We start from the raw sequence: 16,161 nt of genomic DNA, 5'->3' as shown, positions 1-16,161 counted from the left end.
GAACTACAATATTACACTTGTATGGAGCATGTCTCTGGAGGCTTCAGTATCCATTGAATTAAAATCTAGTCCAATCAGCTGACCCAGACATATGCAGGTCAAGGTAACAAAAATTCCAAAAATAAAAAAACACCCGTGTCCGTACGCCATCTCCCCCCCCCCCAGTCGTCCACCGAGCCCAGAATGACAATCAGTTTTAAAGCACAATCGGCGGATCCCCGCAACCGTTCTAGTTAAAAACCATTCTGTATTAGACAAGGAGTTATGGAGCTGCACCCTAACCGCTGTCAACAAGGTCATTATATAGCTCTCCCATACTTCAAAAAATCTCTGTATCTTAGTATCTTTTTCTAGCAAAATTCCTATCCACTCCATCCTAAAGAGATAAAATAATTTGGCCTTAAATAATGAAAGTGTAGGTGGTGGATCTCTAGCAATCCACACTTGCAGGATAGCCTTCCTGGCCGCTATATTAACTGCCAGCAGCAGCTTTCTACTTCCCTGAGAGAGACGTTGGTCCGGTGAGAAAATACATAACAGCGCCCATTCTGGACACAATCTCCAATAGCTCACTAGGTTAGCCGTCAAGTAGTTCCTTACATTTATCCAGAACTGTCTAATCATAGGGCAGGTCCACAGGCAGTGATATAGGTCTGCCTGGGGAGCACCACATTTCCAACATGCATGCGTGTCAGCTAGTCCTATCAGGCACCTTCTATGCGGCGATAAATAAGTCCTGTGTAAAATATTAAGAGACATTTCCTTATACCTAGAAGAGGGAAACAATTTACAAGCCTTTACATGGGCCGTAAGTAAGTCAGTTGTCTCAATCCCAGGGAGACAGTCCTTCCAGGACCTGATGCCTCCCTGTCCCATAGAGTAGTCCAGAACGTTCCGAAAATAACCATATGCAATCGATATTGCCTTATTAACCCTAGAGGTTTGTTGCAGCATTTTATCTATCGGATTGTTCCAGTCCATAGGTGAGAAACATCTCATAGTAGCAGAAACATAGTGTTGAGCTAAAAGAAAGGCCACAGGATAGGCCAACAAAACTGGATATCTAGCGGTGGCCTCCTGGAACGTGAGCGGCCTCGAGCTTTGTACATCTACTAGATGACCTATCTTGGAAACACCCCCCACCCGCCAGATGTTAAATGGATAATGAGCCCGACCCTCCTACTAGTCCGGATTAGCCATGAACAGAAGGTATAGTGATTTGTGGGCATTTAGATCAAGTTTATTTCGTATATCCGTCCATAGCTTTTTAATGTTCCACAATAGTGGGTTCCTCCTCAACTCCTCAGACACCTCTTGAGTATGTAGATGTAGAAAGGTGACTAGATCCCCCCCTTGTAAAAATTCCCTATCTAAGTCAGTGTTCGTGTAGTTGTTGTCATTGTGCAACCAGTCATGTAAGTATCGTAGTTGAGCGGCTTGGGAGTATAAAGAACATTAGGAAATTAATTCCCCCATTCCCTGTGGTTTGCTGTAGCTTAATCAACGCTATACGTGGTTTCCCTCCCTGCCAAATAAATCTTCTAAAAAGAAAATTGATACGTTGAACATCTTTAGGTAGAAGCACATGTGGCATGGCTTGAATAAAGTACATCAGACGGGGGAATGAAATCATCTTAATCAAGCTAGCTCTCTTCATGTATGATAAAGGCATAGATTTCCAGGTGTCAAGCTCTGCTTCAATTTTTTGGATAGCCGAGATAAAATTTAGGGTGTATATTCGCTCCGGTTTTATCGATATCTGAATCCCCAGATAGGTTAATTGATCTGAGCTCCATTTTAGTGGTAATCCCCCCACCCCGTCCCTTAAAAACGTTCCACTCCCTAGTCTTAGTGCCACTGACTTTGACCAATTAACATTGAAACCAGAAACATGTCCATACACCTGCAGTAAATTAAATATATGAGTCAAGGAAGTCCCTGGATCTGAAACGTAGAGCAGTAGATCATCGGCAAATGCTGTAAGTTTTAGTTCCCTGCAACCTATCTGAATTCCATGAAACTGAGTGTCAGTTAATAGTAAACGATGGAGGGGATCTATGGCCAAGTTGAATAACAGGGGAGACAAGGGGCAACCCTGCCGTGTGCCACGATGCATAACCACCGGATCACTGGTATAGCCATTCAGTAAGAGGGTAGTGGAAGGAGAATCGTATAAATAACGAATAATATTAATAAAGTCTTGGTGGAATAGTCTACGTTCTAAAACCCTGAATAGATGGGGCCAAAGTACCGTATCGAAGGCCTTAGTAGTGTCCAGACTGAGGAGTATATTCTTGGACTAGGGCGACTGAGCAGAGGCTATAACTGCAGCAATAGCAGCCCGAATTCCCTTTACCGAATGCGTATTGCGAACAAAGCCAAGCTGATGACTAGTTAAAGCGTGGGGGAGAATCGTCTGTAGTCGATCTGCCAAAATCTTGGTAAATAGTGTTATGTCGGTGTTTAATAATGTAATGGGCCTGTATGAAGTCACCAGTTGAGGGTCCTGGGCGGGTTTAGGGATTAAAACAGTATGGGCTGTTGTGAAATGGTGAAAAGGGGCACGGTGATGCAAAAGGCTGTTAAACAATTCTAGCAGAGTCGGAATTATGTGAGGCTGAAGGATTTTATAAAATTCATTGGAGAGGCCATCCGGGCCTGGAGATTTGTGAGTTTGGACATTGCCGAGACAAGTTCCTCCTCAGTAATTGCACTCACCAGTAAATCCGACTGTGCACTCGTTATGGGAGGTAAAACTGTGTCAGGTAAAAGTGTGGCATGGGTAGGTTCACTGAAAGGGAGATCAGAATATAGGTCGGCAAAATAAGACTCAAAATGTTTCACTATAGCAGGGGAAGTGGTAAGGAGGTGCCCCGTATCTCGATGTGTAATAGCCGTTATGAATTTACGAGTTGTTTTCTTCCTAGCCATATTTGCCAATAGTCGACCAGATTTATTACCCCATTGATAATACTTATGAGAAGAAAATACCACGTCGCGTTTTGCTTGCGCCAGCAAGTGGTCATTCAATAGTTGCTTGGCCTGCAAATAGAGCCGCAAAGACTCCTCAGTCTGCAGGGTAAGATGATGCTGCAACGCAGCAGTTAACTCCGATTGTAAAGCAGTATAATTCGCCAAATTTTTCTTTTTCAATCTATGAACATAATCAATAATTTGACCCCGAAGAACAGCCTTTGCCTCACCCCAGAAAGTATTTGGGCGATCCCAGTGTTCTAAGTTATCGTCTAAGAAGTTGGCCCAATTGGTTATCAAAAATTTCCGAAAATCATCACAATTATAAAGATAACTCGGAAATCTCCAATTCCTGGAGCCCGCCGACTGAAGAGTTCTCTGCAGCGTCAATGTCACAGGAGCATGATCCGATATTAAAATGTTATGGATATAAGCATGCGCGACCCGTGTAACTAGAGAATCCGCAACTAAAATTGAATCAATCCTGGACCAGGATCGATGAACCCCAGAAAAGAAAGTAAATGATTTGTCGGAGGGGTTTAGAAGACGCCAAATGTCAGTAAGCTGGAGGGAGACTTTAAAGTTTGAAGGTGTGTCCAAAAAGGAGACCGTGAAGTGCGTGGGACAGGACATTTATCAATAGTAGGATCATCAACAGTGTTCCAGTCGCCCCCCAGGACAAGCTGAAAATTGTCGCGTTGCAACAGCTGAGAACTTAATTCTTGGAGGAAGGCAGCGGTCTCGACATTGGGTGCATAGACATTTACCAGTGTATACTTGTTACCCCAAACTTCCACATCTAAAATTAAATAACGCCCCTTTGGGTCAATGACAGAGTTCAAAACAGTGTACTGTAAATTTTTACTAAATAGGATCGCAACCCCCCTAGTTTTCCTTGTATTATCTGTGGAGATACAGTCATCTAACCAAGGTGCCCGAAGAGCAGAGGAGGCGCCCGACATCCAGTGAGTCTCTTGGAGAAATATAATTTGAGGTTTAAACTGCTTCAAATGCGTGATAACCCTTTTACGTTTAATTGGTGAGTTAAGGCCGCCCACATTCCAGGACAGAATCTTAAAGCAGGTATACGACGAAGAGGCCCCTGTACCGGAATCAGTCATGAGTCCGCTAACCTACACCCACCCGAGGGTGCCACTCCAGAAGGAACAGTACATCACAAAGTCGCCCTCCCCCGTCCCAGCGAGCGGAGAGGGACAACCAAAACCACACTGTATCATAGAGCTCAGCAACAGAACGGGTGAGGGATGCGCGGCACGGGCAAAACAAAAAAACACAAAAAAAAACACATTGCTTCACATAACAATTTTCACATTTTCCAAACCAAAATAGCAACAACGCAAGTGCTAAACCATCCTGTAGCACTGGCGAGGAACACATCAATATTAAATGTAGCATTTAAATTAAATTAAGCTGAGTAGCATATAATGAGACCAAAGGCCTCACTCATGTGTAAACTAAACCAACTCAGGGTATAAGGTATGGAGTACCAAAATATCTAGACTCCGGTAGCGCTGTCGAGGACCACAACAATATTAAATATGGCATTTAAGGTTAAGCTGAGTAGCATAGAACGGGACCTATGGTCTCGTAATTGTGGAAGATAAACCAACCTAGGGTAATAAACATGCAGTAGCATTATAGCTATTACTTGTGTTACGGGTTCCCAGGATTCAACATACGTGTGACGTGGGATTTGGCAGTAACAGGATCAGCAAATAGTAGTGTGCGACCATTGTCATGAATACGCAACTTAGCTGGATACATCAGCGCAAATCTAGTATTGCTCTCGTGAAGCAATTTGCAAACGTCAGAAAACTCTCTCATCTTTTGCGCAACAGAGGCAGAGAAATATTGAAAAAGCAAAATACGTTTGCCATTCACTAGCAATTGTGGGATTTTGCGGTAGTAGCGCAAAACATGTTTCTTCATGCGGAAATCCATAAACTTTGCGATAACAGGCCTTGGTTTCACATCAACATCGGGGCGAGTAGGACCAATTCTATGTGCCCTTTCAATGTGTGGCAGAAATGGGGAATCTGCGATATCTAGAGCTAAGAATAGGTCATTTATTATAAAATCAGATAACTGTCCGTCCCTGATTACTTCGGGGATGCCCACGAAGCGTAAATTCGATCTCCTATCCCTGTTCTCAAGATCATCTATTTTTGCCTGCAAAGCCTTAAGGGACGAATCTTGGGTGTCAGTGGAACGTTGGAGTGTATGTATCTGATCCTCCCTGTCACTAACCCTTTGCTCTAAGGAGTTTATCTGTGAGGTGTTCTGATCAATCTTTGTAAGTGTGGAGTCTAGTAGTGTTTGTATCTGTTCCAATCTCTTATCAATTAGAGGGATATTTTCAAGTTTCTTGTCAATTTGGGGCATTGACAATAGTTGCTTGGCCTGCAAATAGAGCTGCAAAGACTCCTCAGTCTGCAGGGTAAGATGATGCTGCAACGCAGCAGTTAACTCCGATTGTAAAGCAGTATAATTCGCCAAATTTTTCTTTTTCAATCTATGAACATAATCAATAATTTGACCCCGAAGAACAGTCTTTGCCGCACCCCAGAAAGTATTTGGGGGATCCCAGTGTTCTAAGTTATCGTCTAAGAAGTTGGCCCAATTGGTTATCAAAAATTTCCGAAAATCGTCACAATTATAAAGATAACTCGGAAATCTCCAATTCCTGGAGCCCCCCGACTGAAGAGTTCTCTGCAGCGTCAATGTCACAGGAGCATGATCCGATATTAAAATGTTATGGATATCAGCATGCGCGACCCGTGTAACTAGAGAATCCGCAACTAAAATTGAATCAATCCTGGACCAGGATCGATGAACCCCAGAAAAGAAAGTAAATGATTTGTCGGAGGAGTTTAGAAGACGCCAAATGTCAGTAAGCTGGAGGGAGACTTTAAAGTTTGAAGGTGTGTCCAAAAAGGAGACCGTGAAGTGCGTGGGACAGGACATTTATCAATAGTAGGATCATCAACAGTGTTCCAGTCGCCCCCCAGGACAAGCTGAAAATTGTCGCGGTGCAACAGCTGAGAACTTAATTCTTGGAGGAAGGCAGCGGTCTCGACATTGGGTGCATAGACATTTACCAGTGTATACTTGTTACCCCAAACTTCCACATCTACAATTAAATAACGCCCCTTTGGGTCAATGACAGAGTTCAAAAGAGTGTACTGTAAATTTTTACTAAATAGGATAGCAACCCCCCTAGTTTTCCTTGTATTATCTGTGGAGATACAGTCATCTAACCAAGGTGCCCGAAGAGCAGAGGAGGCGCCCGACATCCAGTGAGTCTCTTGGAGAAATATAATTTGAGGTTTAAACCGCATCAAATGCGTGATAACCCTTTTACGTTTAATTGGGGAGTTAAGGCCGCCCACATTCCAGGACAGAATCTTAAAGCAGGTATACGACGAAGAGGCCCCTGTACCGGAATCAGTCATGAGTCCGCTAACCTACACCCACCCGAGGGTGTCACTCCAGAAGGAACAGTACATCACAAAGTCGCCCTCCCCCGTCCCAGCGAGCGGAGAGGGACAACCAAAACCACACTGTATCATAGAGCTCAGCAACAGAACGGGTGAGGGATGCGCGGCACGGGCAAAACAAAAAGAAAAACAAAAAAAACACATTGCTTCACATAACAATTTTCACATTTTCCAAACCAAAATAGCAACAACGCAAGTGCTAAACCATCCGGTAGCACTGGCGAGGAACACATCAATATTAAATGTAGCATTTAAATTAAATTAAGCTGAGTAGCATATAATGAGACCAAAGGCCTCACTCATGTGTAAACTAAACCAACTCAGGGTAAAAGGTATGGAGTACCAAAATATCTAGACTCCGGTAGCACTGGCGAGGACCACAGCAATATTAAATATGGCATTTAAGGTTAAGCTGAGTAGCATAGAACGGGACCTATGGTCTCATAATTGTGGAAGATAAACCAACCTAGGGTAATAAACATGCAGTAGCATTATAGCTATCACTTGTGTTACGGGTTCCCAGGATTCAACATATGTGTGACGTGGGATTTGGCAGTAACAGGATCAGCAAATAGTAGTGTACGGCCATTGTCATGAATACGCAACTTAGCTGGATACATCAGCGCAAATCTAGTATTGCTCTCGTGAAGCAATTTGCAAACGTCAGAAAACTCTCTCATCTTTTGCGCAACAGAGGCAGAGAAATATTGAAAAAGCAAAATACGTTTGCCATTCACTAGCAATTGCGGGATTTTGCGGTAGGAGCACAAAACATGTTCCTTCATGCGGAATCCATAAACTTTGCGATAACAGGCCTTGGTTTCACATCAACATCGGGGCGAGTAGGACCAATTCTATGTGCCCTTTCAATGTGTGGCAGAAATGGGGAATCTGCGATATCTAGAGCTAAGAATAGGTCATTTATTATAAAATCAGATAACTGTCCGTCCCTGATTACTTCGGAGATGCCCACGAAGCGTAAATTCGATCTCCTATCCCTGTTCTCAAGATCATCTATTTTTGCCTGCAAAGCCTTAAGGGACGAATCTTGGGTGTCAGTGGAACGTTGGAGTGTATGTATCTGATCCTCCCTGTCACTAACCCTTTGCTCTAAGGAGTTTATCCGTGAGGTGTTCTGATCAATCTTTGTAAGTGTGGAGTCTAGTAGTGTTTGTATCTGTTCCAATCTCTTATCAATTAGAGGGATATTTTCAAGTTTCTTGTCAATTTGGGGCATGAGGAGTCGCGAGAGCTCCTGTGCCATATGCATTAAAGAGGGCTGGTCAGGTAGAGCCTCTGTTTCCTGAGGCTGGGCCTGGGGATTGCCCACAGCTGGAGGAGAGGGGGGGGGGTTAGGTTTCCCCGCAGTGTTTTTATTTTTACTCATTCTTGTATTCACTAAGGATTGGGAAGGTCTAACCGCTGGAGTCTTATGGACGTATTTGTCCATCACACGGTCGCTAGACCGCTATACACAAGGGTTGGAAGGCCCTGATATGAACACACGGTGATATATGATAATAAAACACCTCACGTAAGAGATCAAGTTGGAAGATATGTCAGAGCCACTCAGCGAAAATAAAATAAATCAAACATCAATTCACATAATATGCAGATTAAGGCACGTCATAGTCATGACGTCTCGTAACCGCCAGGTGGAGGCAAAACCCAGGGCAGTACAATAGCTTGCTGAATATAAATACTCATGTGAGAATAACCATAGGTTGCACAATTCAAAAGGAAAGAAAAAAAATAAAACAAACAGTATCAGTAAAGGAAGAAAGTTAGCAAAACGTAACTGAGCAACTTGCTCACTACTACATAATATCACTTGAGGTGAACAGAGAACCTTCGCTCATTAGCACAATTTTATAACTTGATGAGCTAATAATACCTTTCAGGCCTATACGGTAGAACCATAAAACAAATGGAAACGACAATGACTTTGCTAGTAATAACAGAGGTTGCTCAGGATAAAGGGCTCCCCAATGCGCATTTAACAGCAGAGAAATAGAGCCAGTAAAACTGGACTGCACAACCTCCAGTGGCCACTAGGTGGCAACACAGCCTAGGAAGTGGACTAGCTCTGGGATAACTCCAATCCCAACTCAATCAAGTGTGTGATCAAGCCTTGTGAGGCAAATCAAACATTAATAATAATGCCTATAGTGAGGGTGGGCACACAGAAAAAAAAAAAAAAAGAGGAAGAAAAAGCAGAATAGTAAGCGAGGAGTAGAGTTACAAACAATAATAAGAGAGTGTGTGTAAGTAAGAAAAAGGCTAGTAGGAGGTAGTTAACCAGCTAGCTTTAATAAAATAAAGAGGGATCCACACAAAGTCACCAGGGAGATTGTAGTCCCAGTAGCAGAACCATGCAGCTAGTGACACATTCAAAGTTACTGCCAGTAGTCCTCCCAGCTGCCAATGCAGGGTCAGCTGCAGCAAAACACACGGAGACAAAGCCCCTCTTCCAAAGCTGCAGGTAATAGATAAGTAAAGGGGGGGGGGCACGCCAGCAATTCTTCCAAGGCAAACCCAGCAGTCTTGGGCACATATACAGCCCCCTGCAACAGTCTCCTCTCCGCTGTCTGACCACCGCAGGATGACAAGTGAGTCCAGCAGGTGTTTCAGTAAGATCCCAGGAGTCAGAGTCACTGGGCTTGGGAGTAAGGTCGGGAAATAGAAGGCAATAGAGGGGCAATGATGGACACCCCCCCCCCCCCGGACTTCAGGCACGAATGCCGTTCACCCCCTCCCGCGATCAGACTGCGCCTGGCAGTCGTCCTCCGGCCTCAGGCATAGCCGGCGTCCACCGCGCTGTAGCAGGCAGGCGTCTCCCTGAGTCCTCCGCCGTCACACGCCCGTCTCCAGTCGCGGAAGCCGTCTACCGCTCCGCCGCGTCAGGTTCGTTTCTGGGTCTTGTAGCACTGCCAGGGGAACAAGGGCCGGAGAGGTTGGGGTGGATGCAGGGGTCGCCCGGCCACAGGTCACCACCGTCTCGGCTCAACGTCGCAGGCAGCCGCGGAAACCTCCACACGCGCCCACCGGCTGATCAAACAGGCGGTCGTAGGGAAGCAGGAGTCTCCATTCCGCCTCGGCTAGTCCACGGGTCACAGCGTGTAATTGTCCTCACCGAGGAGCAGCAGGTATGGGAGAATCTCAGAGCCAACGACAGGGGCTAGGTCAGCAGGACACGGGGTAGCACTTTTCGCGCCAGTCAGCTCACCGGCATTCATGCAGGCCGTCTCTTTGAGGGCCGGATTCCGGGGGCATACAATCCTGTACCCACTCGTGCAGGGTATCTCCGAGTTCCCCACAGTTCAGGGAAAAGCAGGATGGGTCTCTCAGGAAAGTGAGGGGTAAATTGCAGGAGGATGTCTAAGGGTTCTTAGCCTGCAAGACGGAGCCCATGTTAAAAGCAGCCGTGCTGGATGGCCCGCCCACCGGAACTCTCGAGTGTGTTGATTTCTAATATTTGTTTTTGTTAATAAAAGCCAAGTCAACATCCAAGTTTAAGTTTAAGATCTCCCCAAAGTCTTCGTTCACTTGATCTTTACCACAATTCCTTTCAGAAATCTTCCTTTTAATTTTGACGATTGTTGGGTATAATTTAGGTGTTTAAAGTTTTTCCTATTTTTTTTAACTGACCATCTGTTGATTATTGGTTCAGTAGCAGTGATAAATCAGTTTCAACCTGTTTAATATATGATAATTGGCTAATAACCTTTCTTGTTTTATCTCTGTAATTTTTTCCAAATTATAAATTGTGAAGTATGCTGGTACTAAATAAATGTTTACAATGATAAAAAAATATTTATTGCATATCTATGATTTCATGTATATTAAAATAAACAAAAATAAAAGTGCTAAGGACTAAAATATTAAATGAGCCATATATATATATATATATATATATATATATATATATATATATATATACATACGTGGCAACATGTGCAGTAAAAGTAAAGTTGAAAATGGAATTGAGAGTTAATAAGTACATGAATTAATGAAAATGGGTGAGGGATAAATATGTAAATAAATAAATAAATAACAGGATAGAAATGAAAGGAAATATGACCATACTGTAAATAGACAAATGGGATGTCTACAAATAGGATGAATACAAAATGAAATAATGAAAGGAGATAAATGCATTTAAATTAATATAATCATCAAAAAAATCAAATAAATACATTTAAAAAATTAGGTTGCAAGGTTCCAAGCATGGAGATATTAAATTCCCGCTTTGTCTGGAAATAAGGCTATTATAATCAGAAAGTTGGGGTACCTTGTCTAATGTTTATAACACATCTACATACAGGTAACATGTAGTCCACATCATTATGTGGTTGAAGGTTCAAAAGGTGCTACCAACTGGTTGAGGTTAAGATATATAGTCAAATCCCCACAGTGAGGGGACAAGAAAGAGAAACCAGTTATGACTAGGGTGCACACATCCCGACTAACATTTAAAATATATGCTTTATTAAAGGTATATACAAAGCTCCCCTATGTTGATACTGTCCAATAAAGGCTTCAATGCCCATTGCCCACCTATAACTAATAATGTAGATCAAAGAAAAACATTTTTTGTCATACTGGGGCTTGATATGTCCTTTATTATTTGATGAGCGAAGTGTTAAAAACAAAAAATGTGAAAGAAAGTAAGAAAAACACATACAGTGAAATAAAGATTAAAAACAATAGCAGATGTGTCCATTCCTTTTTGTATTATGCGTACTTTGTTGTTCACATATTCACGAACCTCAAAATTATGACTGCATAAAGTGCTGTAACAGCACTGACTCAGTAAATCCAATCTGTAATTATCCCATAAATTAAATAAGTTGTAAAATAATAAAGCTGATGTCTTGCAGTGAAGAAATGTTGCAGTCCACTATTTACAAGTAATGATACAAGGAAATGGTAACATGTGTATCTAAATGTTGCAATACTGATTCCATGTAACTGTTCATCAGCTAAGGGTGAGTGATATACATTTGCTGATACTGTGAAATAACTATAGCTCAATAGCTATGATAGTAAAAGGTAATGTAAGGCAATTGTCCAATTTTATAGAGATGCTGCAATAAAAATACACTGTCCCTTTACAGTAGCTGAATATGAATATATATACAAATGTTACACCTCAGTATTAACTAATATATATAAATAGAGTGAAACTAGTTCACTATTATTTATAAATTGGTCAAGGATATATTTTTATAACAATAAAGATGATATAGGATGCTGGTCCAGCTATTGAAACTCAGGGCATAATATTCGTATATAGCAGATAAATTCAGGCTGAAGCCTGCTATATTATCTTCAAAATATGCCTTGATAGCCGTGAAATGGTCCTGTTATATTACTAATAAGGGCCCTCATTCCGAGTTGTTCGCTCATTAGCTGCTTTAAGCAGCATTGCACACACTAGGCCGCCGCCCTTTGGGAGTGTATCTTAGCATAGCAGAATAGCGAACAAAAAATTAGCAAAACTGCTACTAAATAATTCTTAGCAGTTTCTGAGTAGCTCCAGACCTACTCACAGATTGCGATCAGCTCAGTACGTTTAGTTCCTGGTTTGATGTCACAAACACGCCCTGCGTTCGGCCAGCCACTCCCCCATTTCTCCAGACACTCCCGCGTTTTTCCATGACACGCCTGCGTTTTTTAGCAAATGCCGGGAAAACGCTGAGTTACCACCCAGAAACGCCCCTTTCCTGTCAAGCATTTACCGATCAGCAGTGCGAATGAAAAGCGCCGCAGAATCCTCAGCAAATCTGCTTAGTTTTAGTTAAACAACTAAGCGCATGCACCCTGCGTGCCATGCGCATGCGCAGTTTGCAACAAATCGCAGCATAGTGAAAATCGGCAAGGAGCGAACAACTCGGAATGACCCCCAATATGTATAATATGGAACTCAAATAGAGTATGAATAAGTTCCCCAGCAGTGTAGTGATAGTGCAATAATTTCTTAGTCATAATAAAGGTACAACAGCAGTTACAGTATACTCACACCTTGTTAACAGACAGTGTACATGGGTATGTAGTTTTAATAGTGGGTTGCAAATCAGCAAGGAGGGAATGGGAATTGATATAATGTGTACTATATAAGTATAATTGTGTTCTTTAATCACAAAGGATGTTGTGGCTCCAATAAAAAATGTGTCAGTCTCTTGTCATAACATTAATCAGTTTATTATCTGTGCATGCTATAGTTCCTTTGATGTAACAGGAATATTAATGGTTGCCGTGTATTTCTCAATATTAGCCCAACTTAGGGTAATATCATCCAGTGCACTGCAATGTATCTCTGATACTGGCTGATCTACTGCAAAGTAGACACAGAGTTAATTATCAGCACGTGAGAGACACTGACATGTGTTGCGCAGTGTCACACTATATATCTACTAGTAGATGATAATCAGTGTGCGGTAACCGCATTTACTATATGGCTCACAACACAAATGTAAGGCAAACCTTTACACCTGCTATTTGGTGTGTGCACTGTGCTGACAATAGTAGACTAGTATGTAACCAGTCTCTTATGCACACTAACGCAACTGACACATAAATCATTGCCTCATTGTTTGTGCAGACAACGTGATATCCATAGTGGCCATTAAAGCTGAATCACAGACAGTTTTGTGCAGTAAGTGTTGTATTGAAGTTAAGCTATTTATTTTGAAGGACCACACAACCTAATTCCTATATACTATATTTGACAGATCTCGGGTTCATGATTGCTAAATTGCTTAGTAAGTATTGTGGAATGATGGACACATAGCTGGACTACCAATGCACATTTCACTCAAATGCTTCCTCAGGGCACTATAATGAACGGCACCCGCCGGATATGCTCATTATATTGGGGAAGGAAGAGATGTGGCGTGACGTGTGAAAATTATTTGACCAATGTCTTTCAAATGGAGTAAGTTAAAATTTTACAACCGCTGCCTTGAAGACCCAACCTGTGCTGCTGTGTATAATTGGGATATACTCACTTAGCTGGATCGTATCCCTCACTAATCTAGAAACAGCATTACGGGCAATCCCTTCATTAGTGCTGTATAGATATGGATACATAGGACCATATAGAAGTTTTAAATCCCCATACAGATTATTTGTATAATGAAGGATCTTTGTTACCATTATGTAATTTTGCTCAGAATAGAATAAATAAAACATGAAATAGAATGTCATATTTTATTCAAGTATAAATTAAATTACGCCTTATCCAAATATATGATATATATAAAAATATATGTATAACCTGAATAGACATAATGTGTAAATATTATTAAGTAATAACATTATATATGCAGCATGTAAATGTATTAATAGTGTAAATATCATGGATATGTTTATGATTTACTGGTGGGAGATCATGCCAGACAAATCTAATTGACTTTTTTGACTCTGTGACGAAAATAATAGATCAAGGGGGAGCTGTAGATGTAGCATATCTAGACTTTAGTAAGGCATTTGACACTGTCCCACATCACAGATTGCTAAATAAACTTGAAAGCATGGGGGTGGATTATAAAACAGTTAAATTGATAAGAAACTGGTTGCAGGATATAAAACAGACAGTTGTAGTAAATGGAGTGCAATCTATGGAGGTAATGTTACCAGTGGAGTACTCCAGGGATCTGTACTTGGACCAGTTCTCTTTAATATCTTTGTTGGTGACATTGCAAATGGTTCTGAAGGGAAAGTATGTCTTTTTGCAGATGATACAAAGATATGCAACAGGGTAGACACACTGGGAGGGGTAAAACAAATGATTTATGAGAAATGGTCAAGAACATGGCAACTACAGTTTAATACTAAAAAAATGCAAAATCATGCACTTGGGTCTCAAAAACCCAAAGACTAAATATAGTTTCAAGGGTACTATAATGGAAACTACTGAGGAGGAAAGGGATTTAGGAGTCACTATTTCAAGTGACTTAAAGGCAGGAAAGCAATGCAACAGAGCAATGAGAAAGGCAAGTCAGATACTTGGCTGCATAGGGAGAGGAATCAGTAGGAGGAGGAAAAAAGAAGTAATAATGCCACTGTATAGGTCTTTGGTACGGCCACATCTGGAATATTGTGTACAATTCTGGAGACCATATCTCCAGAAGGATATAAATACATTAGAGAGTGTACAAAGAAGGGCAACTAAAATGGTGCATGGCTTACATCACAAATCTTACCAGGAAAGGCTAAAAGATCTTAACATGTATAGTTTGGAGGAGAGAAGGTAAAGGGGGGACATGACACAAACTTTCAAATATACCAAGGGTCTTAACAAAGTTCAGGAGGGAAACATAATTCAAATGAAGAGAAGTATTAAAACTTGAGAACACTGAAACTGGAAGGGGGCAGGTTCAGGGGAAATTTAAGGAAAAATTACTTTACAGAAAGGGTAGTGGATAAGTGGAATAGCCTCCCATCAGAGGTGGTAGAGGCTAAGACTTTAGAGCAATTTAAACATGCTTGGGATAAGCATATGAGCATCCTTACAAATAATTAAGGTTCAAAAAGGGTTGAGATTACCTAAAGGATAAAAAAAGGGCAGACTAGATGGGCCAAGTGGTTCTTATCTGCCATCAAATTCTATATTTCTATGATTAAAATAATCAATAATCCTAGTAATGCTATAACCAATAAATGGATTTTATCCATAAAAGTTTATTTGTTAAAACTAAACCATTCCAAGTAGAAATGGGTCATTTGGTAGTCACTTCAATATATATTTTACAGGATTATCACAATATAAATGCCTGTAGTGCACTAATCGTGTAAAAAGGTGCAAGAACAAATGAATACTAAAGTGAAAAATATGTGAGTAAATACACAAAAAAACACACAAATGACCTAAGGTGAGATAATATGTTATAAGGGGAAATAGAATTATATTAACCTTTCATAGGACTAAGCATGAGAATGCATCTCCATGGTTATGAGAGAAATAGTGAATAAAGTGTCTGTACAAAAAAAGGGGGATTGAAAAATAAAGTGATAATGAAAGTGAAAACTTTATTATGTATATATAAAAAAACGAGATTTATGGTAAGAACTTACCGTTGTTAAATCTCTTTTTGCGAGGTACCCTGGGCTCCACAGGGAATAACATCGGAGTGTAGAGTAGGCTCTTGATCCGAAGCACCAACAGGCTCAAAGCTTTGTCTGTTCCCAAGATGCATAGCACCACCTCCTCTATAACACCGCCTCCATGCACAGGAGCCCAGTTTTGTTAACCAGTCCAATGCAGTAGCAGGTAAAAGAGATGACAATCGTTAGTAGCCACATACACCACATTCTCATGACAGGAGAAGGTATCAGTGGCTAATGCCATACCAACACAAAGAAGCTAAGTGCATCAGGGTGGGCGCCCTGTGGAGCCCTGTGTACCTCGCAGAAAGAGATTTAACAATGGTTTGTTCTTACCATAAATCTAATTTTCTGCTGCGGGGTACACTGGGCTCCACAAGGAATAACACCGGGGATGTCCTGAAGCAGATCCTTATGGGAGGGGATGCACTGCAGCGGGCACAAGGACCCGGCGTCCAAAGGAAGCATCCTGGGAGGCAGAAGTATTGAAGACATAGAACCTTATGAACGTGTTCCCTAAGGACCACATAGCCGCCTTGCACAATTGTTCAAGGCTCACACC

At 41.6% G+C, this 16,161-nt stretch overlaps 1 protein-coding gene across 1 annotated transcript in view; it reads left to right on the top strand.

The window, feature by feature from the left end:
• Positions 1-16,161, top strand: part of GLRA3 (glycine receptor alpha 3) — a 334,324-nt gene that overhangs the window by 175,200 nt on the left and 142,963 nt on the right. The window lies entirely within an intron of this gene.

This window comes from Pseudophryne corroboree, chromosome 1, assembly GCF_028390025.1.
Source record: "Pseudophryne corroboree isolate aPseCor3 chromosome 1, aPseCor3.hap2, whole genome shotgun sequence".
Lineage (NCBI taxonomy): Eukaryota > Metazoa > Chordata > Amphibia > Anura > Myobatrachidae > Pseudophryne > Pseudophryne corroboree.
This window is presented reverse-complemented; position numbering and strand designations above follow the sequence as displayed.